The sequence below is a fragment of the Pyrus communis genome, chromosome 8 (assembly GCF_041283825.1).
Source record: "Pyrus communis isolate YQ-2024b chromosome 8, ASM4128382v1, whole genome shotgun sequence".
NCBI lineage: Eukaryota > Viridiplantae > Streptophyta > Magnoliopsida > Rosales > Rosaceae > Pyrus > Pyrus communis.
Window position 1 is genome coordinate 21,416,287 of NC_142572.1, and position 25,276 is coordinate 21,441,562.

General features: G+C 33.7%; 2 long non-coding RNA genes across 3 annotated transcripts; one reads left to right on the forward strand and one right to left on the reverse strand.

Moving 5' to 3' along the window:
- Positions 1 to 3,574: 3,574 nt before the first annotated feature.
- On the forward strand, positions 3,575 to 14,682 carry LOC148695335 (uncharacterized). Its single transcript, XR_015965507.1, has 4 exons — positions 3,575 to 4,060; positions 12,939 to 13,019; positions 13,415 to 14,141; positions 14,233 to 14,682. It is a non-coding gene; the product is annotated as an uncharacterized LOC148695335 (long non-coding RNA).
- A 6,731-nt stretch (positions 14,683 to 21,413) lies between these two features.
- Positions 21,414 to 25,055, reverse strand: LOC148695336 (uncharacterized). 2 transcript variants are annotated; one of them, XR_015965509.1, is made up of 4 exons: positions 24,791 to 25,055; positions 24,510 to 24,601; positions 22,215 to 22,327; positions 21,414 to 21,722 (listed from the first exon to the last, which is right to left on the reverse strand). It is a non-coding gene; the product is annotated as an uncharacterized LOC148695336 (long non-coding RNA). The 2 variants fall into 2 exon arrangements; XR_015965508.1 differs by lacking the exons at positions 21,414 to 21,722; positions 22,215 to 22,327 and having other exon boundaries at positions 23,204 to 24,601.
- Between the last annotated feature and the right edge of the window lie 221 nt (positions 25,056 to 25,276).

Here is a 25,276-nt window from a genome sequence, read left to right on the forward strand (position 1 = left end):
GTGTTTAGTAGCCAATCCTTGGCATAAGGTCATGCTTGGAAAGACCTTTAGTTACACTGAGCCACCTAAGACTAAAGGATTTCGAGTGTTCAAACTGGAGTGTGATATTGATGATGGTCCACAATGGATGGAGATTGTTGAACTTGGTGATTGGGTATTATTTGTGAGCAACCACCATTCCGCCATATGTTAAGATGGATAAAATCGTAATCAAAGAACAATCAAAATCGTTATATTTTCAAAAATCACTCCAAGTTAGCACGTGTGTTATGATGGATAAAATCGTAACAAAAGAACAATCAAAATCGTAATACGAGATGGAATTTAACAATGTTTTTAAGGAGACAATAATATCATATCTACTTGAACAAGGTTGAATTGAATTCCATATTTCCAATTGAGGAGTGAAGAGGAGGTGGGTCCTAGTGACCCTGCCAATGGGTGTAAAACTTGGGAAATGGATCTTCTGCAGGTCCCTTCCATCAAATCCACCAAATCAATTAATCCGAATCTTTGAAATTTGATCTAACGGCTAAAGTTATTATAATTTTTAAAAGGGCTTTATGTTTTTAGCCGTTAGATCAAATTTCAAGGACTCATATTCATTGATTGAGTGGATTTAATGGAAGTGATCCGAAGATCCCTTTCCTAAAACTTGGACTCCGCAAATGTGACGCCTATACTACAATTGCTGATGGCAGATCACCAGCTGCTTAGACACCGGACTTGTACTAAACCCTTTTTTGACGCTTTGTTTTTGTTGTTTAGACATTCTCCAACCCTAGGCTAAAACTCAAATTTCCACTTCTATTCCCCCCAAAAACTCAACCCAACCCAAGGCTAAAATATGGCCTAAAACCTAGAACTCAAATGGAAGCCAAATTTAGCCTAGGATTAGTGGCCTGGCCCACCATATATGTATATTTTATTTAATTTTATATTTATAAATTCATTTAATCCAACGGTTAAAATCTAATTTAATGAAATTCAACGGTAAAAAAAAATTTAACTGTCCAAATTTAAATCTAACGGCTAAAATAATTTAAAAAAAAAAATCTTTCATTTGGTTCACATTTTTTCATATTGTTTAACGAGTTTCATTGTGTCGGTTAGTGATTTTTCAGTATTTGTCAGAATCTAAATATTTTTAGGTTAAAATGTTCATAAAATTAAATTAGGATAGTCTATATAAATTTTTACTTTAAAAAAAGTTACTTTAAGTAAAAAATTAATCTAAATTCATTTTTTAATAATCTGGGGCTAAAATTTTAGCCAAGAATGGTGGGAGCAGAAAAATTGTTTATGGGTTAAAACCTAAGTTTTCTTGGTTAAAATTTTTTAATTTTAGGCCAAAAATTGAAGATGGTCTTAGGGTCAGAGTCGGGGTGGGAGTAGGCACCCCCTAGCTAAGAGTAAGATTGGACAAGATCAGCTTATCTCCTCAGACTATGACCTCATTGACCTGGTATGTGGCTAATGCAGGTGGAGATGTCCAATTGGTACAAATTCGTTAAATATGATGGATCAAGAGTAGAGCATTACAATGGCTGTGATTTTGTTCACCTACCAAAAGATTCTGCATCTATGGAGTTATTTATGATTTTTCATTAGGCAGACTCTACACAAAAGCCTAAACAAGAAACGTGTTTAATAGTCGATCCTTGGCATAAGGGCATGCTTGGAAAAGCCTTTAGTTACACTGAGCCACCCAAAGACTAAAGGATTTCGAGTGTTCAAACTGGAATGCGATTTTGATGGTGTTCCACAATGGATGGAGGTTGTTAAACTTGGTGATCGAGTATTATTTGTGAGCAACCATCATTCCGCCGTATATCGTACCCCTATGGTCAGAAGGTAGAAAGAAACAGTATTTATTTTGCTTTTGATTACTCGTGTTACAACTCAACCGGATGTGACTTTGAAGTATTTTACTTCTCAAATAAGAGTATTAGGCATTTTAGTTGCCCCAAGATTCGTTCTTGGTCCCGGTTGCATAATGCACCTTTACGGTTCGTACCCAATCTTTGATAGGTTATGGCTCGTTTGGATGTTATTTTAAAATAAATGGAAGTGCTTTTGGTAAAAATATTTTTAGAACCAATTTTTAGTAAATATGCAAGTAAATCTTGGAAAAACACTTAAAGTGCTTCCTTGAATAAGCACATAACTGGTGCTTCTTACATAAAGCACTTTAAGTGCTTTTGGAATCCAAAAACATTTTGTCTAAAAATGCTTTCAGTCATTTTAAAAGCATATCCAAATGAGCACTTAGTTTAATTAAATTTTGTTTTCTTTCCCTTTTTTAGTTGGAAAGATTTGCTTTTTCATTTTTATTTTTATGAAAATTGTTTACTTCTCATACTTATACGCACTTAATACATATATAAATCATGTGAATATATAAGCTAGATAAATTTAGAGCATCTAGATATTATATCAATTTGCATAATTGGTCTTATGATTCTTGTGCGATATAAATAAAAAGTGTACATGTACAGTCGTGAAAGTCGAATTGTGATGCTCCCGAGCTATAGGAAGCAAAATAGTACCATTATACACAAACTATATATATGTGACCGGATTAAAATATAGAATACAGAAGCGTTTAGGATAATGCAAAAACGTCAGAGAGCCTTGCACTCTTTTCTAGCAAAACCAAACCGGATTTCATATATAAAATGAGGTACATGAGATGATGTAGTCTTTGTACTCTTTTCTCGCAACCAAACATGCAAAAAAGGACTTAAATTAATAAGAGACTGATTCTCTCTCTTCCTAATCTCTATCCTCTTCCATCCTCTCTTATTTGAATGGTTACGATTAAATCATGTCAATGCTTTGTGTTAATTTTTTAATAGCCAAAAGAAGACAAAAATCATTTTGTGATAAGAGGGGAGGAAAGAGAATGAGAATAGGAGGGAACACAATCCTACTCCAAATTAGAGAGGAGATAATCCTATTCCAAATTAATGAGACCCCAACAAAAGTATTAGGCAGGATAGAGATTGCATGTACATAATTATATTTGTGATTTAGTCCGTAGGAGGGATGCATCCCATTGTCCAATTAAAGCACAGCTTAAATTTTGAAAGAGAAATTATAAAGCAATAGAAATTCCAATTCATACCTAAATAAGAAGATCATCATTCGTCATTATTTATATTGAGCGAAGAGAAACTTACTTGCATATTAAACATTAAGATGTTATTAATTATAACAGTATTTTGAATCAATTACATATTATTTTGTTGTTTAATTTTTCCTCACGATAATAAATAATTGGTTGGAAATCTCACAACAGTGACATTGATCATGGCAATTTAAATTTGCGTACCTGTAGTAATGTTATGTATTATGCATTGATATATATATATATACAGATACATATATATATATGTGCATATATATATTCATATACAATTGCAATTTTGTGTAAATAATTGAGATAGAGAGAGGTAGTAGGAGAGAAAAGAGTGTAATTAAAATAATGAAAAACAATTGATTGATGTCTTTGGTCTGCATGAAGGCCATCAGACGGACAAGACAGGGCAGTGGCGCACAGTGCATAAGGTCCTCTCTTAGTCCCATCGGTTAACAGTTAAATTTTTCACAATTTGTAATTTTATTTTATAATTTGACATGAGCGAAGACGCCAATGGCGATCCTCTTAGCTATGGGGTCGTTAAGTTGGTTATCCTTGATCCCAACACACTTCCTTTCTTTTTTTCCACTTCCTTTCGTTGAAATTGCTTATGGAGTATCATCAACCCCGAAGCACCAGCAGACTGAGCGGCACAAACAATCACCGGCCAACAAGCGGTATGAGCCGTGGCCAGCAAGAAGTCGGCGCTCAATGCGTATTCATCATGGCCAGCAAGGATATACTTGCTTCCGACAAGAGTTTTTAGCATCATTTTCCAACTATGAAAAGGTATTGTATCCCATATCTGAAATGTTGTAATGGCTTTTGTTGATCCTAGACTTTATAATTTGTAATTTTATTGCTAGTTTTTATACTTTATAGATGTTTTGCAAGTGGCTGGGTTTTGCTAGTTTAAAGGTCTTAATGCTTCTTTTTCCTTTTCTATTGCTTTTGTTAATTCAGGGTTATTACAATTTGCAAGTTACTCTTGAATTATTAAGCTTTCATTTTAAAAAAATAAAACAAGGAAAAACAATGAATTGAGGTATATTTGATATGTATGCTATTTTGTACTACAGTGAATCGTACAGATCAATTAAATTCTTGTGTGGAAGAAATTTCATGAAAATTATAGCAGTCGGTGTGGAACTAGTCGTAGGAAATGTGCACTTACAGTATGATAAAAAATTTAAGTTTTGCATTAGGCAAATAGAGAGATGCTCAGACAAAAGCGGTGAAAAATGATCAAGGTGACACAAATATTGGGGATGAGGTAACAATTTTCTAATTTTTTTATTAGCACCTACCCTTTTTTTTGAGATAATTAATTATTTCCCACTTTATTTGTTTTAGTTGATGCAAGCAAACAGTTGGTACCTAATTTTGCCTAAATTCATCACAAGGTTCAACAATCACAAATGTTGGAAAGTTGTGAAAATTTGTAAAATACTGAATTATTAAGCGTGCTTCCAACGTTGTTCCAAAAGAGAGGATGCTAAGAGGTGCGACTGACAAAGAGAGTGGTGCATTTTATAAAAGTCAAGTTGAGTATGCAAGGAACTTGTGCTTGATAAAAGAGATCGAAAAGCTATGTTCCTGAAGGTTGACGACAAAGCATTACCGAATAAAAAAGCTTTTTAAAGGCACGAATGAAGGAAAGTGACAAGAAGAATAAATCTTTTCAGTGATGACGAACATGGCACCTCGAATCTTAGTGAAGACGAACCTAGCACCACAAATTGGTTTGGGCACATATAATTATTAGGTTATCTTATTAGATTTTTAAGATGTACCCCTTTTTATTTGAGAAACAAAATTTAATTATAATGTTTCATTGATTTATGAAAAAATAATAATTTAACAAAGCACTTTAATTAAATATAATAGAACTATATATTAAACAAATAAATCTCGAATAGTTACAACAACAATGTCGTTTAATATTTACTCCTCATTATTTGGGCTTTAATTAATATAGTCGCAGATTTGAATCCCCAAGCATGTCGTAGGTTTGGGATATGTCACTTGCGTTCGAGTCCAAGTCTCTCTTTTCATAAATTAGATGAATGTGGAGTATTTATCAATTTGCATGGTCGGTCTTATAATCCTTGTGCGACATAAATAAAAAAGTGTACAGGTACAGTTGTGTATTAAAGTCGAAATTTTGATGCTCCCAAGCTACATGAACAAAAATGGTTACACTATTCAGAGATTGTACATACATGATCGGATTTAGATTTATAGATCGTCTCTATTCGACTAAAAACTTGAGGGTTTTAGAAAACCGGTGGTCTTGTGCCGTAACACTACATGCACCATTGTAATTAAGTTAGGGGAAATAATACTAATATCTTTGGATTAAGCCTAATGAAGTAGGTTCGAGGTTCATGGGTGGTCTTGCTTTAAGTTGATTATAGAAGGAGTGCAAAGGTATTACTGGTTTTTTGGATACTTAGGATAGAACCACCCGCAACTCAGCCCGGAGGCGGGAAATGGTTTTTTGGATATTGTTCTCGTTATATTTTCTAAAATCTCTCCAAGTTAGCATGTGTGTTATAATGGAGAAAATCGTTCCAAGAGAACAGTCAAAATCGTAATAGGAGATGGAATTTAACAATGTTTTTAAGGAGACAATAATTCCATATCTACTTGAACAAGGTTGAATTCAATTCCAAATTTCCAATTGAGGAGTGAAGAGGAGGTGGGTCCCAATGACCCTGCCAATGGGTGTAAAACTTGGGAAAGGGATCCTTTTCGGATCCCTTCCATTAAATCCATCAAATCAATGAATTCGTGTCCTTGAAATTTGATATAACTGTTAAAGTTATTATAAGTTTTAAATGAGCATCATGTTTTTAACCGTTAGATCAAATTTCAATGGTCTGGATCCCGAACTACGTGGATTAGGTGGAAAGGGACTGAACATTAAATTGGCCGTGATTTCGTTCACCTAGCAAAAGATTTTGCGTCTAATGGAGTTGTTTATGATTTTTCATGAGACAGACTATGCATACAAGCCTCAACAAGAAACGTGTTTAGTAGCCGATCCTTGGCATAAGTGGGAAGCAATGCAACAAGGCATGCACTGGGAGTCTAGGTTAAACAAACAAACACACACACACACACACACACACACATATGAATAGATCAGATTCTCTACTCTTCCATTTTTCTTTTCATTTAGTCCCATTCTATTTGGACGCTTGCGATTAACCTATGTTAACACCTTGTGTTGAATTCTTTATAAATAAAAAAAATAAATAATAAAAATAAAAAATAAAAAAGAGGAAAGTTAAAAAAGAGAGGAGAGGAGTAAATTTAGAGGGAAGAGAATCCTACTCCTATATGAATTGACATAGATCAGATAACTAGGCAATTAATTTAACATCATTTGGATATAAAGCACTCTCACAAGAATCAACTTCTAATTCAATAGAGGTAGCGATAGCAAATATAGTCTGATCGAGGTTTTGATGCCTCGATTCAAATAGATTTTAGGATTTGATGCCTCCAAAATCTTTGCTACGTTATCAGCCAAGAAAATCTTCTCTCGACAAGTCATGAGCCTTCAAAAAGTTGTGTTAACTCCAATTTAAAGGGTATTGACTGAACAATTTGGCCTAAAAAAAAAATTTAGTGTTGACTTCAATGACTGAACACTGGTTGGGCCTTCCAAAAGATTGGTGTTGGTTCCGGTATAATATATGGCTCGATCAGTTCTTGATGTGGAAAATGGTTTCTCTTGTGACCTTGTGTGAGGACACTCATGAGGGGGCTATTGGGATTTTGGGCATATAATTGCGATTTTTATTTAACCGAATAATTAAATACACAGTGAAAAATAAATAAATAAACATAATATGTAATCTCAATTACATATTCATTTGGTTGTCATTCAATAATACAAGAAAGAAGATGGTGAAGAGATAAACTTAATCCTTAGCCATGTGTGCACCACTTCGTAGGATCATTTTTGTGCTTATGTTTTTCCTCTTCATGATTAATCAATGAAAGCTCCCCAAGTGGTCTGCCTTTAAGAGTATCCATACTTATACGCGAACGACGAATGATGGAGAGAACCATTTGATTGTGCTAATAAGATCACTCACTTGGACCAATAGAATCCGCGGTACACTAGGAGGCTTTCTGCTAGGGTTTTCTCCTGCTCTATTTTTTTTTTTTTCGTTCTAAGGTACAAAACTAATTGCATTCACAATAGCATTAGGGGTATATGAGAAAACGCATGGATATTTATGATAACCCATGCCACACCTCCTTATATGACGCCATGGGCTTTGTCCCATGCGTCTTGTTCAATCACTTCCTACTTTGGGCTTGTAGTTTGGATCCCTTTTAATTAAATAAATCTCGATGCATATTTTAATTAAATCATGTTTAATAAATTCAAATAATTAATTTCAACAAGGGCTTGTTTGAGAATTGGATCACACATCATGCATATGAAAAAATAATATACAATTAATGTATGAGAGATTCCAAACTTAATATCACTGAGACTTTTTTTATAAAACACATCTAGCAATAGGTGATTAAGTTGGGATAATATTAGTGATGTTGGTGGTGGACATACATAGGTTTGAAAAGTTTATCAATTTGCATACGTATCACACAAGTTCTTAAGACTTGTACGTATCTAAAAATCTTCACAATCAGAGTGTATCCTCTTATATTTATATCTCTAATCATGTAATGAATACAGGTAATGTAGTTATATAGACGGGATACAAGAATCTACAATTTGGGGTGGGGGTGGGGTGGTTAATGATAAAGACATATGGATGTCATCCTACTATATATATATATATATATATATATATATATATATATATATATATATATGTTGTCTGAGAATTATGATCAAGTTGGGATGAAAAAAAGTAGCCATTGATTCCTGAGTTTACATTATTAGGGAATACTAAAATTTGATCAACTAGTAGTACCTGACACTCTATCATTTGGCTGGCATAAATATTCATGCTTGCATATCTTCTCATGTATGTAAGGATCTTTATATTCCTTAACTTCCTATATACATACACACACATACATACATACATACATACATATATATATATATATGCATATATATTGTAATCGTATTGAAGCTTCAAGTCTTTGTGTAGCCAAAACTTGGGGCAGTGCAGCCCTATCCGTGGGCTGAATCTTTTCGTTTTCTTTTCGAATACCAAAGCTACCTAATTGTTCAGATTCGCAGCGGAAAAAGTACGACAAATGCAAGAGAAAAGAATAGATGTAAATGCCAACACACAAAAGAATCAGTTGAGAATGTTCATTTGTTGGGAATAGGAATTGCTCCAGATCTTTGTGCTAGGAGTTGGTAAACTAAAAGATTTTGACCATTCAATTTTAATTTTACGGTATTCATTAGCCTATTTCATAAAAACTCAAAAACTTAAACAGCGTGGATCTGTTGAATGGTACAAATCTTCTGATTTTTAGACTCCAGACATTAAAATCCGAAAAGAATCTCAATCCCTCTTCTCAGGAGTTTGATACGATGCTATTCATCATTTTGTCAGCGTATCATATGTTGGCTTACAAAAGGATAAAATTTGGCCCACTTAAACGTTTGGATATACAACCATATGAGTTTCTTTTCCCCTAATTTTGAAATTACACGAATTAGTAATTCAATGTACTTAGTAGTTGGAACATATATATAGATTCAAAATACTTGGCATCGACAATTATGTTCGCCCTTAAGAATCTTGAAGTAAAAACTAAAAATCAAAAAGTAAAAACTCATGATTAAATTTTGAAATTCGAAAAAGTGGTTCTCAATTTTCAACTTTTTATGTTTTGAAAACTGAAAGTAGTTACCAAAGTGAACGCAAAAATTGAAACTGAGAACAAAATGATTATCAAACGAAAATTGACATATACCGCCTATCAAGAGTGTTGTTGTTGCTCATTCTCGATTTCATTGGCCGGAAGCTCAGAATGACCATCTTCATAATAACAAGAAGAAGAAGAATGACCATCTTCATATACCGCCTATCAAGAGTGTTTTTTATTGTACAATGAATAGGATGGATTGTGTTGGCTCAATAGAGGGATGGTTGATCATGATCGACAGTGCGTTGATGCGTCCCAAAGGGTTTTATTAAACCCTGGTCATTCTACCTAACGAATTCTCAGAACCCTAGTTTTAAAATAGAATTCTTCTTCTTCAATCCAATATCTGGCGATCGAGTGATGCTCCTCGTTGCAATCCACCTTCCATGCCACTGCATCAATGGTCCTGGCTTCTCCGTTTCTAAAATTATTGCCTCTTCTGTACCAAAAACAATCAGCCAGGAGCCATGTTTTGTGGTTTGTCTTTGCAAACGGGGTCAAGGGATAAATCATGAACCTCAGCCAGTACCCTGGGTTAATCATATATATACTGGGTGGTAAGTTATATGCTACAACATCCTTAGCGTCCAAGTTTTTAATGGTATACATTTGAGATGAGCGATGGCGGTCCTCTTAGCTATGGGGTCGTTAAGTTGGTTATCCTTGATCCCAACACACGTCCTTCCTTTTTTTCCACTTCCTTTCGTTGAAATTGCTTATGGAGTATCATCAACCCCGAAGCACCAGCAGATTGAGCGGTATGAACAATCACCGACCAACAAGCGGTATGAGCCGTGGCCAGCAAGAAGTCGGTGGTCAAAGCGTATTCATTGTGGCCAGCAAGGATATACTTGCTTCCGAAACACAAGAGGCTTTAGCATCATTTTTCAACTATGAAAAGGTTGTATCCCATATCTGAAATGTTGTAATTGTTTTTGTTGATCCTAGACTTTATAATTTGTAATTTTATTTGAAGATTTATGTATAAGATATGCTAGTGTGATAAGAGATTTAAAGTTGGTGAAAAAAAAAAAAGCAGAGCACAAAAATAACGAATGAAGGATTAATGGTATACAGACTCTTTCAGGATCCTTTCTGATATGTTGACGACAGTGGTCAGGAAGGGGAGCAATTGCTGAATCGGTGAGTTAACGGGAAATCAGATTCACCACAGCGATGGTTTGCTTCCATATCTTTCAATGCATATTAATTGTGCTGTTTATTTTAATTATTTCAGCTATCCCAGCCATAACATCTTACATATATTACCTTCGTATCATGATTCTATTTGTGATTTTGGATTTAATTATAGTGGGATCATCCATCGATATAGGGCAAAAATCATTCCTAAGGTAGCCGAGCTCTTAGAAATTGAATACTTCAAAGAAGTAATAGAGGTATTCATATGGGCTTTAGGACTCTACTTACAGAATATCATTAACCCCGAATGCAAAATTTGCCTCTTCATCCTACTGAACTATTCGTATTACCTGATTTCCTTTGTTCTACTTCTGAGACATACTACAATTCTAACTTTTATGGACTTTGCACTAGGAATAAATGCCGTTATTTTAGTACATTTTATAAAATTGATTGATAGTGGCAAAAAACTCAAAAGGTTACGAATATGAATTATTTGGTCAATCAATTACAACTTGCGTCTTTGTTCTTTTGTTTAAAAGTCATTAGGAAACTGTGTATACTTACTTTTCACCAATTCCAAATACGTTCGGCGAATCGCCTAGTAGGGATGAAGACAAATATGAGTAAAAAAGAAAAAACAGTCTGCGGATCATCAATCCACTCTATCACAATTTACTGATGACTTTTAAACAAAAGAACAGAGATGCAAGTTGTAATTGATAGACCAAATAATCCATATTCGTAACCTTTAAGTTTTTTACCACTATCAATCAATTTTCTAAAAATGTACTAAAATAACGACATTTATTTCTAGTGCAAATTCCAGAAAAATTAGAACTTTAGTATGTCTCAGAAACAGGACAAAAGAAATTAGGTAATACGAACAGTTCAGTAGGGTGAAGAGGCAAATTATGCATTTGGGGTCAATGATATTTTGTAAGTAGAGTCCTAAAGCCCATAAAAATACCTCTATTACTTCTCTTGAAGTAGTCGATTCCTAAGAACTCGACCACCTTCGGGTGATTTTTGCCCTATATCGATGGATGATCCCCACTATAATTAAATCCAAAATCACAAATGGAATCATGATATGAAGGTGATATATGTAGGATGTTATGGCTGCGACAGCTGGAATAATTAAAATAAACAGCACAATTAATACACATTGAAAGATATGGAAGCAAACCATCGCTGTGGTGAATCTGATTTCCGATTAACTCACCGGTTCAGCAATTGCTCCCCTTCCTGACCGCTGTCGTCGACATATCAGAAAGGATCCTGAAAGAGTCCGCATACCATTAATCCTTCATTTGTTATTTTTGTGCTCTGCTTTTTTTTTTTTTCACCAACTTTAAGTCTCTTATCACACTAGCAAATCTTATACATAAATCTTAAAATAAAATTACAAATTATAAAGTCTAGGATCAACATAAGCAATTACAACATTTCAAATATGGGATACAATACATTTTCATGGTCGGAAAATGATGCTAAAGTCTCTTGTGTTTCGGAAGGAAGTATATCCTTGCAAGGACGAGAGTTAGGAGGAATTGAGAACGAAGAGAGAGTGAGGCGTGAAGATGCAGAATGAATTGGGAGAAGATGAGGGTCTCAAGGAAGTGTGAAATGATTTAGAATTGGGAAGGTGGTAGTGTTATTATATAGTGTTTGAGAAGCGAAAGGTTTTAGGGTTTTCATATCTCAACTTGGTAGGTTTTCCAATTAAAGTATGAGAGGATGTTGGTGGGTGAGAGTAATGGGGTTTAATGACACTCATTTAAAGTTACTACAAAGTTGGTGGTGTCTATGTAACATATACAATGAGGGGCTAAGGATTTGGTAGGGCATATCAATGCAGTACATGCATGCGTGCAACGAAATCACGTTATTGATCGACCAACCAGGACTTCTTAGTACGTACTATTTTGTTGTTTTTATTTTTTGCTGCTTTATTCACATCAATGCACTTTAGGTTGGAAAAAGAGAGAAGAGAGGGCTCGGCCTTGTTAGCTATCACCATCCCAGAAATTGCATGGTTATCGGCCTTGTCAGTTGTTACCATCCACTACAAGACAGCACCACATTTATCACAGTTAATTCACCACGAACATAAAAGACTCGTTGTAGAATATCCAATATTACCACGGACATTTAAAGTCCGTTGTGAGTAAATGGTTTTAACAACGGGCAAAACCGGCCCGTAATAGAACATGTTAGAATAATAATGGGCAAGTAAAACTCGTTGCAGTTATTTGATATGACCACAAGAGTAGCCCATTGTTGAAATAAATTTAATCACAACGTCTTCTTGAAATCAATCACGGTATATGAATGTTGAAGAATAATTTATTTAATATTACTCTCAAATTTGTTAGGGTTTTCATATCTCAACTTGGTAGGTTTTGCAATTAAAGTATGAGAGGAGGTTGGTGGGTGAGAGTAACGGGGTGTAATGACACTCATTTCTTTGTAAAGATATTAAAATTTAATTCCATTTATTGAAATGATCCCGTGATTATTCTGCAATTAAAGTGTAATTATGAATAAGTATGTTTTTTAACAATTCGATTTTGGCTAAATGTGATAGAGATTAAAGCTTTACTTAGTTTTGGTTCAATACGATATGGTGCAAGAGAAAGGGATATGTTTAAAGGTCTTAATGCTTCTTTTTCCTTTACTATTGCTTTTGTTAATTAAGCTTTCATTTTAAAAAAATAAAACAAGGAAAAACAATGAATTGAGGTATATTTGATATGTATGCTATTTTGCACTACAGTGAATCGTACAGATCAATTAAATTCTGGGCGGCGAATCTTCACCATTGATGAAATTGTGTTTCTATGTTTAACTTCTACAGGTGCGTCTTCTGTATATTTCTATAATTTCAATTTCTCAAATCGCTATTGTTTATTAGATTTTACTTTCGATATGGTTACTATTGTGTATGGTTTATAAAAAAAATCTTTGTTTATGCTATTGGTTTGGTTAATCTTGTATAGTATGTATTTGCAGAATCATACGCAGTGGCTCTATTTAGTAGGTTCATAATCTAATCATGTGTTTATCTTTTCTCAAAGGACCCCTCTTATTATAATTTTGTCAAGAGTTCAATTGCAAAGGAATGCATGAGTAGAATGGTTTAGAGGCAGAAACTCTATTTACTTTTCTTGATTGAGATCAAATGTACTTTTCTTGATTGAGTACAATATTTTTTTTTTCTTGTGATCCATATGCTTATGTCCATGCAAATAGAGAGAGGCAGCAATTGCTGAGGCTCAAGTATTAGGGGCAGTAGTTCACTCTCAAGGTCCTTTGTTTGGAGATGATCAAAGAAATCTGAAGTCTTCAAGTGTTCTCGTTATTGGAGGCCTATTTGATACTTTGTGGATAGTTTGATATTTCTAGTACAACTCGTCGTTAGCTTTAGTGTGCAGTTTGTAATATTTGATTTTGTGATCTCTTTATGTAATTATTGTATTGTAGTAAATTTGTTTATATATTAAATGATTTATTATTAATTTTTTTTATTTTTGGAAAATTTTTTATGACGGTTGTTAGCCGTGGTCAATTTGTAATTCACAACGGCCATAATGAATGTGGTGTTAGATCTCAATCTACCACGGGCACAATCCGTGTTTATCTCACATTTGACAACGGACATAGTCCGTAGTAGAAACTAAGACTTTTGATCACATCCAGATTACTAACGGGGACGGTGCCCGTGGTGGATTGTAATCTATCACTGGCATTGACCGTGGTAGATGAGCTTTTTTCTACTAGTGATCCCAGAAACTGCATGGTTAATCGCTGAAAAATGTTTTCTTGTGTGGAAGAAATTTCATGAAAATTATAGCGGTCGGTATGGAACTAGTCGTAAGAAAAGTGCACTTACAGTATGATTTTTGCATGAGGCAAATATAGAGATGCTCAGACAAAAGCGGTGAAAAATGATCAAGGTGACACAAATATTGGGGATGAGGTAACAATTTTCTAATTTTTTTATTATCACCTGCCTTTTTTTTTTCTTTTTTTTTGAGATAATTAATTATTTCCTACTTTATTTGTTTTAGTTGATGCAAGCAAACAGTTGGTACCTAATTTTGCCCAAATTCATCACAAGGTTCAACAATCACAAATGTTGGAAAGTCGTGAAAATTTGTAAAATACTGAATTATTAAGCTTGCTTCCAACGTTGTTCCAAAAGAGACGACGCTAAGAGGTGAGACTGACAAAGAGAGTGGTGCATTTTATAGAAGTCAAGTTGAGTACGCAAGGAACTTGTGCTTGATAAAAGAGATTGAAAAGCTATTTTCATGAAGGTTGACGACAAAGCATCACCGAACAGAAAAGCTTTTTGAAGGCACGAATGAAGGAAAGTGACAAGAAGAATAAATCATTTCAATGATGACGGACATGGCACCTCGAGTCTTAGTGAAGACGAACCTAGCACCACAAATTGGTTTGGGTACATATAATTATTAGGTTATCTTATTAGATTTTTAAGATGTACCCCTTTTTATTTGAGAAACAAAATTTGATTATAATGTTTCATTGATTTATGAAAAAAAACATAATTTAACAAAGCACTTTAATTAAATATAATAGAACTATATATTAAACAAATAAATCTCGAATAGTTACAACAACAATGTCGTTTAATATTTACTCCTCATTATTTGGGCTTTAATTAATATAGTCGCAGATTGCATCCGCTATATTTATTGAACATAGCACCAATTAATTAACTTTTGCTCTTTATATTGTTCTTTTGCACTTTCTGAATTTACAGTTTTGTGAATTAAATCTTTGAAAATATATATGCGCAGGTTTGAATCCCCAAGCATGTCGTAGGTTTGGGATATGTCACTGGCGTTCGAGTTCAAATCTCTCTTTTCATAAGTTAGATGAATGTGGAGTATTCATCAATTTGCATGGTCGGTCTTATAATCCTTGTGCGACATAAATAAAAAAGTGTACATGTACAGTTGTGTATGAAAGTCGAAATTTTGATGCTCCCAAGCTACATGAAAAAAAATGGTTACATTATTCACATATTGTACATACGTGATCGGATTTAGATTTATAGATCGTCTCTATTAGACTAAAAACTTGAGGGTTTTAGAAAATCGGAGGTCTTGTGCCTTAACACTACATGCACCATTGTACTTAAGTTAGGGGAAATAATACTAATATCTTTGGATTAAGCCTAATGAAGTAGGTTCGAGGTTCATGGGTGGTTTTGCTTTAAGTTGATTATAGAAGGAGTGCAAAGGTATTACTGGTTTTTTGGATACTTAGGATAGAACCACCCGCAACTCAGCCCGGAGGCGGGAAATGGTTTTTTGGATATTGTTCTCGTTATATTTTCTAAAATCTCTCCAAGTTAGCACATGTGTTATAATGGAGAAAATCGTTACAAGAGAACAGTCAAAATCATAATAGGAGATGGAATTTAACAATATTTTTAAGGAGACAATAATTCCATATCTACTTGAACAAGGTTGAATTAAATTCCAGATTTCCAATTGAGGAGTAAAGAGGAGGTGGGTCCCAGTGACCCTGCCAATGGGTGTAAAACTTGGGAAAGGGATCCTCTTTGGATCCCTTCCATCAAATCAATGAATTTGTGTCCTTGAAATTTGATCTAACGGTTAAAGTCATTATAACTTTTAAATGAGCATCATGTTTTTAACCGTTAGATCAAATTTCAATGGTTTGAATCCCGTACTACGTGGATTAGGTGGAAAGGGGCTCAACATTAAATTGGCCATGATTTCGTTCACCTAGCAAAAGATTCTGCATCTAATGGAGTTGTTTATGATTTTTCAAGAGGCAGACTATGCATACAAGCCTCAACAAGAAACGTGTTTAGTAGCCGATCCTTGGCATAAGGTCATGCTTGGAAAGACCTTTGGTTACACTGAGCCACCTAAGACTAAAGGATTTCGAGTGTTCAAACTGGAGTGTGATATTGATGGTGGTCCACAATGGATGGAGGTTGTTGAACTTGGTGATCGGGTATTATTTGTGAGCAACCATCATTCCGCCATATGTTATGATGGATAAAATCGTAATCAAAATCGTAATAAAAGAACAATCAAAATCGTTATATTTTCAAAAATCACTCCAAGTTAGCATGTGTGTTATGATGGATAAAATTGTAATAAAAGAACAATCAAAATCGTAATAGGAGATGGAATTTAACAATGTTTTTAAGGAGACAATAATACCATATCTACTTGAACAAGGTTAAATTGAATTCTAGATTTCCAATTGAGGAGTGAAGAGGAGGTGGGTCCTAGTGACCCTACCAATGGGTGTAAAACTTGGGAAATGGATCTTCTGCGGATCCCTTCCATCAAATCCACCAAATCAATTAATTAGGATCTTTGAAATTTGATATAACGGCTAAAGTTATTATAATTTTCAAAAGGGCTTTATGTTTTTAGCCGTTGGATCAAAGTTCAAGGACTCATATTCATTGATTAAGTGGATTTAATGGAAGTGATCCGAAGATCCATTTCCTAAAACTTGGACTCCATAAATGTGACGCCTGTACTACAATTGCTGATGGTGGATCACCAGCTGCTTAGACACCGGACTTGTCCTAAACCATTTTTTGACGCTTTGTTTTTGTTGTTTAGACATTCTCTAACCCTAGGCTAAAATTCAAATTTCCACTTCTATTCCCCCTCCCCCCCCCCCCCCCCCCCAAAAAAAAAACTCAACCTAACCCAAGGCTAAAATATGGCTTAAAACCTAAAACTCAAATGGAAGCCAAATTTAGCCCAGGATTAGTAAATTCATTGAATCCAACTGTTAAGATCCAATTTAATGAAATTCAACGGTAAAAAAAAAAAAAAAAATTAATTGTCCAAATTAAATCTAACGGCTAAAATAATTAAAAAAAAATCTTTCATTTGTTTCATATTTTTTCATATTGTTTAACGAGTTTCATTGTGTCGGTTAGTGATTTTTCAGTATTTGGTAGAATCTAAATATTTTTAGGTTAAAATGTTCATAAAATTAAATTAGGATAGTCTATATAAATTTTTATTTTAAAAAAAGTTACTTTAAGTACAAAATTAATCTAAATTCTTTTTTAATAATCTGGGGCTAAAATTTTAGCCCATAATGGTGGGAATAGAAAAATTGTTTATGGGTTAAAACCTAAATTTTGTTGGTTAAAATTTTTAAATTTTAGGCCAAAAATTGAAGATGGTATTAGGGTCAGAGTCGAGGTAGGAGTAGGCACTCCCTAGCTAAGATTAAGATTGGACAAGATCAGCTTATCTCCTCCGATTTTGGTACGATGTAGGCAGCTTATCTCCTCAGACTATGACCTCATTGACCTGGTCTGTGGCTGATGCAGGTGGAGACGTCCAATTGGTACAAATTCGTTGAATATGATGGATCAAGAGTAGAGCATTACAATGGCTGTGATTTCGTTCACCTACCAAAAGATTCTACTTCTATGAAGTTATTTATGATTTTTCATAAGGCAGACTCTGCATAAAAGCCTAAACAGCCGATCCTTGGCATAAGGGCATGCTTGGAAAGGCCTTTAGTTACACTGAGCCACCCAAAGACTAAAGGATTTCGAGTGTTCAAACTGGAATGCGATTTTGATGGTGGTCCACAATGGATGGAGGTTGTTGAACTTGGTGATCGGGTATTATTTGTGAGCAACCACCATTCCGCCGTATATCGTACGCCCATGGTTAGAAGGTAGAAAGAAACATTATTTATTTTTCCTTTGATTACTCGTGTTACGACACAACTGGATATGACTTTTGAATATTTTACTTCACAAATAAGAGTATTATGCATTTTAGTTGCCCCAAGATTCATTCTTGGTCCCGGTTGCATAATGCACCTTTATGGTTCGTACCCAATCTTTGATAGGTTATGGCTTGTTTGGATGTAATTTTAAAATAACTAAAAGTGTTTTTGGTAAAAATATTTTTAGAACTAATTTTTAGTAAATATGCAAGTAAATCTTGGAAAAGCACTTAAAGTGCTTTCTTGAAGAAGCACATAACTGGTGCTTCTTACATAAAGCACTTTAAGTGCTTTTGGAATCCAAAAACATTTTCTTTAAAAGCGGTTTCAGTCATTTTAAAAGCGCATCCAAATGAGCACTTAGTTTAATTAAATTTTGTTTTCTTTCCCTTTTTTAGTTGGAAAGATTTGCTTTTTCATTTTTATTTTTATGAAAATTGTTTACTTCTCATACTTATACGCACTTAATACATATATAAATCATGTGAATATATAAATTAGATAAATTTAGAGCATCTAGATATTATATCAATTTGCATAGTTGGTCTTATGATCCTTGTGCGATATAAATAAAAAATGTACATGTACAGTTGTGAAAGTCGAATTGTGATGCTCCCGAGCTATAGGAAACAAAACAGTAACATTATACACAAACTATATATATGTGACCGGATTAAAATATAGAATACAGAAGCGTTTAGGATAATGCAAAAACGTCAGAGAGCCTTGCACTCTTTTCTAGCAAAACCATACCCGATTTCATATATAAAATGAGGTACATGAGATGATGTAGTCTTTGTACTCTTTTCTAGCAACCAAAAATGCAAAAAAGGACTTAAATTAATGGGAGTAAGATTCTCCCTTCTTAATCTCCATTTCCTTTCTTTTTCTCTTATTTGAATAATTACGATTAAATCACATCAATGCTTTCTGTTAATTTTTTAATAGCCAGAAGAAGACAAAATTCATCATCTCTTATTTGAATAGTTACGATTAAATCACGTCAATACTTTGTATTAATTTTTTAATAGCCAGAAGAAGACGAAAACCATTTTGTGACAAGAGGGGAGGAAAATGGATGAGAATAGAAGGAGAGATAATCCTACTCCAAATTGAAGGGGAGATAATCCTATTCCAAATTAATGAGACCCCAACAAAAGTATTAGGCAGGATAGAGATTGCATGTACATAATTATATTTGTGATTTAGTACGTAGTAGGCATGCATCCCATTGTCCAACTAAAGCACAGCTTAAATTTTGAAAGAGAAATTATAAAGCAATAGAAATTCCAATTCATACGTAAATAAGGAGATCATCATTCGCCATTATTTATATTGAGTGAAGAGAAACTTACTTACATATTAAACGTTAAGATGTCATTAGTTATAACAGTATTTTGAATTAGTTACATATTATTTTATTGTTTAATTTTTCCTCGTGATAATAAATAATTGATTGGAGATCTCACAACAGTGACATCGATCATGGCAATTTAAATTTGCGTACCTGTAGTAATGTTATGTATTATGCATTGATATATACACACACATATATATATGTGCATATATATATATTCATATACAATTGCAATTTTGTGTAAATAATTGAGATAGAGAGAGGTAGTAAGAGAGAAAAGAGTGTAATTAAAATAATGAAAAAGAATTGATTGATGTCTTTGGTCGGCATGCCCTCAGACAGACAAGACAGGGCAGTGGCGCACACTGCACAAGGTTCTCTCTTAGTCCCATCGGTTAACAGTTAAATTTTTCACAATTTTAAGTATAACGTGTCCGTTAAAATTTTGATTTGAGTTCCGTTTGCGACCGTAAAAATAAGTATTATTCTTAATTAGTAAAATAAATGTGAAAATGTTAAAAAGAAAACTGGGGTCTCCTTAAAAAGCTTACGTGGCATCTTAAAAATATTTTAATAATTTCACTACTAATAAAAATAAAATATAAGAAAGCTCGAAACAGAATTTCATATGAAAATAACAATAACAATAACAATTCTCATTATTATTTACTAGCCTCTCCGTACGCATTAATGTGCGTGCAAGAGGCATTTCTGGATCACAGGCGCTACACGCCTCTAAAGTTGTATTGCGTTAGTTTTTTTCATTGTAATTGTCAAGATATATTTTAAATGTATTGCGCAAAGATGAACTTTTTCATTACCATGCACGTCCTAAAAAGTCGTTAAGTTTTTCGTTTTCACTTTGCGTAAAGTAATGATTTAAATGTTACGTAAAGTGAAAACGAAAAACATGATAACTTTTTAGGACATTATCATGTTTACAAAATTAAATAGTAAGAAATGTTAAATGTAATTACGAAGATTTTGCATTAGTTTTTTTTCCATTGTAATTGTGAAGATTTATTTTAAATGTATTATGCAAAGATGAACTTTTTCTTTACCATATACATCCTAAAAAGTTGTCATGTTTTTCGTTTTCATTTTGCGTAAAATAATAATTTAAATGTTATTTATGCAATTGTCAAACAACATGAGATTTTGGATGCAAGTTCCTACCTAAAGTCCATGAACAATAGTAAGTAGATGTAAATAAAAGAAAAGTAGATGAAAACATTAAGTCCTTACCAGACTACTATAAAAAACAATAAGTAGACCTGCCAATGGAAGAGTTGACACCTATACAAAGGTGTTCGTACTATAAAAAGGTGGTATTTTGTATGTTCCTACCTTTTCATGTGAGAGATATTTTTTATCACAGGTGCTACGCGCTTATTGAGATGTGTTGTGCTAGCTATTTTTTTCTCATATTGCGTCTTAAAATAAAATATATCATACATTGAAAATAAAAGGAAATAAAACATAATTAACTCGCATGTAAAATGCATGAGAAAAAAAAAAGACTCTTTGCACGTATGAAAGCACGTTAGAAAAAGGCTAGTAATGAATAAAGGAAGAAATACAGCAAGGACCCAAGATATTTCATTTGTATCATCTTTTCCTTGCGTTTATCTTATTAAAATTTGCTAAAAATGAGTTGGTAACTCTGTGGCTTCATGATATAATATATACTATTTTTTCTTGACATATATGTTAGTATGTTACACTTTCCCATTCCACCTGCTTTGTCAATTCAATAGCGCCACAACACTAATGCTTGTTTCCATAATTGCAAATAGAGTTTTTGAATGAGAATATGAGTTGCGGTGTAAATTGCATTATAGTATGTAGTAATTAAAATGCACATACATTGACAAAAAATAAGAAGAAAAAAAAAAGTCATATCCAAAGGAAAATGCATCATTTGTAGCTTTCTTCACAGTTTTTTTCTTATGGGATTGCTTTGATTTTTCTTGTATTGTCTTTACTGCAAGCATGGAACTGACACCATTGTATACGTGTTATTATTCTCAATAGAATGCAAATTTCATTCAACTTGGAGAAATACTATTTGAGCAGCCAAGCTTAAATCCTGCCCCACTACACTCATTTATGTGTGACCAAATCACTTGTCATAGATATTGCATTGCATTTTAAACATATGTACATAATATTTTAATTGATATTGACAATGAAATAAAAACATTAGAGATGACTACCTTAATTATTCTAAAATCTTGAATTAACATAAAGCAATGATACAATTAGATTACCGATTATTAGGCATTTAGAAGAAAAATAATAAAAATGAATCATTCCAAACACCAACAAAATGGAAAAGAGAACCGAAAAAAGGTCTTGAATCTTCAAGTTCCTCAGCCAAGCAATCCTTATTCAGTATCGCAAGCCAAAAGTCTTTTACACCTACATAGAATTTTGTCCACATACCATGTAATTCATATTGCATTCAGAAAAGGCTTTTTTCATATAAAAAAATACATAGCAAATCGTATACAAATTTATAGCTAGAAAAATAGTGTGCACACTTACTATGGAGAACGTCTAAAATTGAACTAAGAGAAATTAAACTATCCAATTATTATTACAAACTGGTTGGCAATCAGTATTAAGAAAAAGTTGCTTGACGGAAGACAATGATCTTTATTCTTCAATCCAACAATAAAATGAATAAAGTTTTAGACATAGCTTACCAAGCGAAAAAATGCAAAACAAAGAATCATTTACTCGTCAACTTGTCACAAATTTGTGTAGTTTTTTATTGTCTCCAAGTATATTTTGGCTCTCCCTCTAAATCGCTTTCTCTATCCCCATGTAGTTTATATTTAATTTAATTCCTAATAACATTTGGTATATATAGTTTCTCAGTAATACAAATTGAAATTTATAAAGACTTACAATGCCAAGTTGTCGACATATATACTTGAGCATCTATGATCTTCATCCCAATCGTCGCTGTCTTAGAGTCTTAGTAATTTGCACACCACGGTCACCTCAGCCATATTCGAAGACTGCATCGAAAAAGAAGGGGCTGCGTTCCATCATAAAGGGCCAGGGGAAAACAATTTTTGGTTACAAAGAAACCAATCAAACGTCTTATCAACCGCATAAAACCCCATATAATATGCCGATTATGCAATCAAACGTTTTTTTTTTATCAAAATAATACGCCGATTATGCAAACAAAAAAAAAATAGTGAGAAATAAAAAAGAACAATACAAAAAGATAAAAATTACCAATTAACAGAACAAAGAAAGCTAATGTATAGTAGAACATATTTATATGAATAGACTCGATTCTCTACTCTTCCATTTTTCTTTTCATTTAGTCCCGTTCTATTTGGACGCTTGCGATTAACCTATGTTAACACCTTGTGTTGAATTTTTTATAAATAAAAAAGAAAAAAAAAGAAAAAGAGGAAAGTTAAAAAAGAGAGGAGAGGAGTAAATTTAGAGGGAAGAGAATCCTACTCCGATCTGAATTGAAATAGATCAGATAACTAGGCAATTAAGTTAACATCATTTGGATATAAAGCACTCTCACAAGAATCAGCTTCTAATTCAATAGAAGTAGCGATGGAAAATATAGTCTGATCGAGGTTTTGATGCCTCGATTTGGATAGATTTTAGGATTTTATGCCTCCAAAATCTTTGCTACATTATCAGCCAAGAAAATCTTCTCTCGACAAGTCATGAGCCTTCAAAAAGTTGTGCTAACTCCAATTTAAAGAGTATTGACCAAACAATTTGGCCTAAAAAAAATTGGCGTTGACTTCAATAACTGAACACTGGTTTGGTGTTGGTTCCGGTATAATATATGGCTTGACCAGTTCTTGATGTGGAAAATGGTTTGTCTTGTGAGGACACTCGTGAGGGGGCTATTGGGATTTTGGGTATATAATTGCGATTTTTATTTAACCGAATAATTAAATACACAGTGAAAAATAAATAAATAAACATAATATGTAATCTGAATTACATATCCATTTGGTTTTCATTCAATAATACAAGAAAGAAGATGGTGAAGAGATAAACTTAATCCTTAGCCATGTGTGCACCACTTCGTAGGATCATTTTTGTGCTTATGTTTTTCCTCTTCTTGATTAATCAATGAAAGCTCCCCAAGTAGTCTGCCTTTAAGAGTATCCATACTTATACACGAACGACGGATGATAGAAAGAACCATTTGATTGTGCTAATAAGATCACTCACTTGGACCAATAGAATCCGCAGTACACTAGGAGGCTTTCTGCTAGGGTTTTCTCCTTCTCTATTTTTTTTTCGTTCTGAGGTACAAAACTAATTGCATTCACAATAGCATTAGGGGTATATGAGAAAACGCATGGATATTTATGATAACCCATGCCACACCTCCTTATAGAGTTTGACGCCATGGGCTTTGTCCCATGCGTCTTGTTAGATCACTTCCTACTTTGGGCTTGTAGTTTGGATCCCTTTTAATTAAATAAATCTCGATGCATATTTTAATTAAATCATGTTCAATAGATTCAAATAATTAATGTCAATAAGGGTTTGTTTAAAAGTCATTAGGAAACTGTGTAGACTTATGTTTTCACCTAATTCCAAATACGTTCGGCGAATCGCCTAGTAGGGATGAAGACAAATATGAGTAAAAAAGAAAAAACAGTCCGCGGATCATCAATCCACTCTATCACAATTTACCGATGACTTTTAAACAAAAGAACAGAGATACAAGTTGTAATTGATAGACCAAATAATCCATATTCGTAACCTTTAAGTTTTTTGCCACTATCAATCAATTTTCTAAAAATGTACTCAAATAACGACATTTATTTCTAGTGCAAATTCCAGAAAAATTAGAACTTTAGTATGTCTCAGAAACAGGACAAAAGAAATTAGGTAATACGAACAGTTTGGTAGGGTGAAGAGGCAAATTATGCATTCGGGGTCAATGATATTTTGTAAGTAGAGTCCTAAAGCCCATAAAAATACCTCTATTACTTCTCTTGAAGTATTCGATTCCTAAGAACTCGACTACCTTCGGGTGATTTTTGCCCTATATCGATGAATGATCCCCACTATAATTAAATCCAAAATCACAAATGGAATCATGATATGAAGGTGATATATGTAGGATGTTATGGCTGCGACAGCTGGAATAATTAAAATAAACAGCCCAATTAATACGCATTGAAAGATATGGAAGCAAACCATCGCTGTGGTGAATCTGATTTCCGGTTAACTCACCGGTTCAGCAATTGCTCCCCTTCCTGACCACTGTCGTCGACATATCAGAAAGGATCCTAAAAGAGTCCGCATACCATTAATCATTCATTCGTTATTTTTGTGCTCTGCTTTTTTTTTTTTTCACCAACTTTAAGTCTCTTATCACACTAGCAAATCTTATACATAAATCTTAAAATAAAATTACAAATTATAAAGTCTAGGATCAACAGAAGCAATTACAACATTTCAAATATGGGATACAATACCTTTTCATAGTCGGAAAATGATGCTAAAGCCTCTTGTGTTTCAGAAGGAAGTATATCCTTGCAGGACGAGAGTTAGGAGGAATTGAAAAGGGAGAGAGAGTGAGGCGTGAAGATGCAAAATGAATTGGGAAAAGATGAGGGTCTCAAGGAAGTATGGAATGATTTAGAATTGGAAAGGTGGTAGTGTTATTATATAGTGTTAGAGAAGCGGAAGGTTTTAGGGTTTTCATTTCTCAACTTGGTAGGTTTTGCAATTAAAGTATGAGAGGAGGTTGGTGGGTGAGAGTAATGGGGTGTAATGACACTCATTTAAAGTTATCACGAAGTTGGTGGTGTCTATGTAACATATACGACGAGGGATTAAGGATTTGGTAGGGCATATCAATGCAGTACATGCATGCGTGCAACGAAATCGCGTTATTGATCGACCAACCAGGACTTCTCAGTACGTACTATTTTGTTGTTTTTATTTTCTGCTGCTTTATA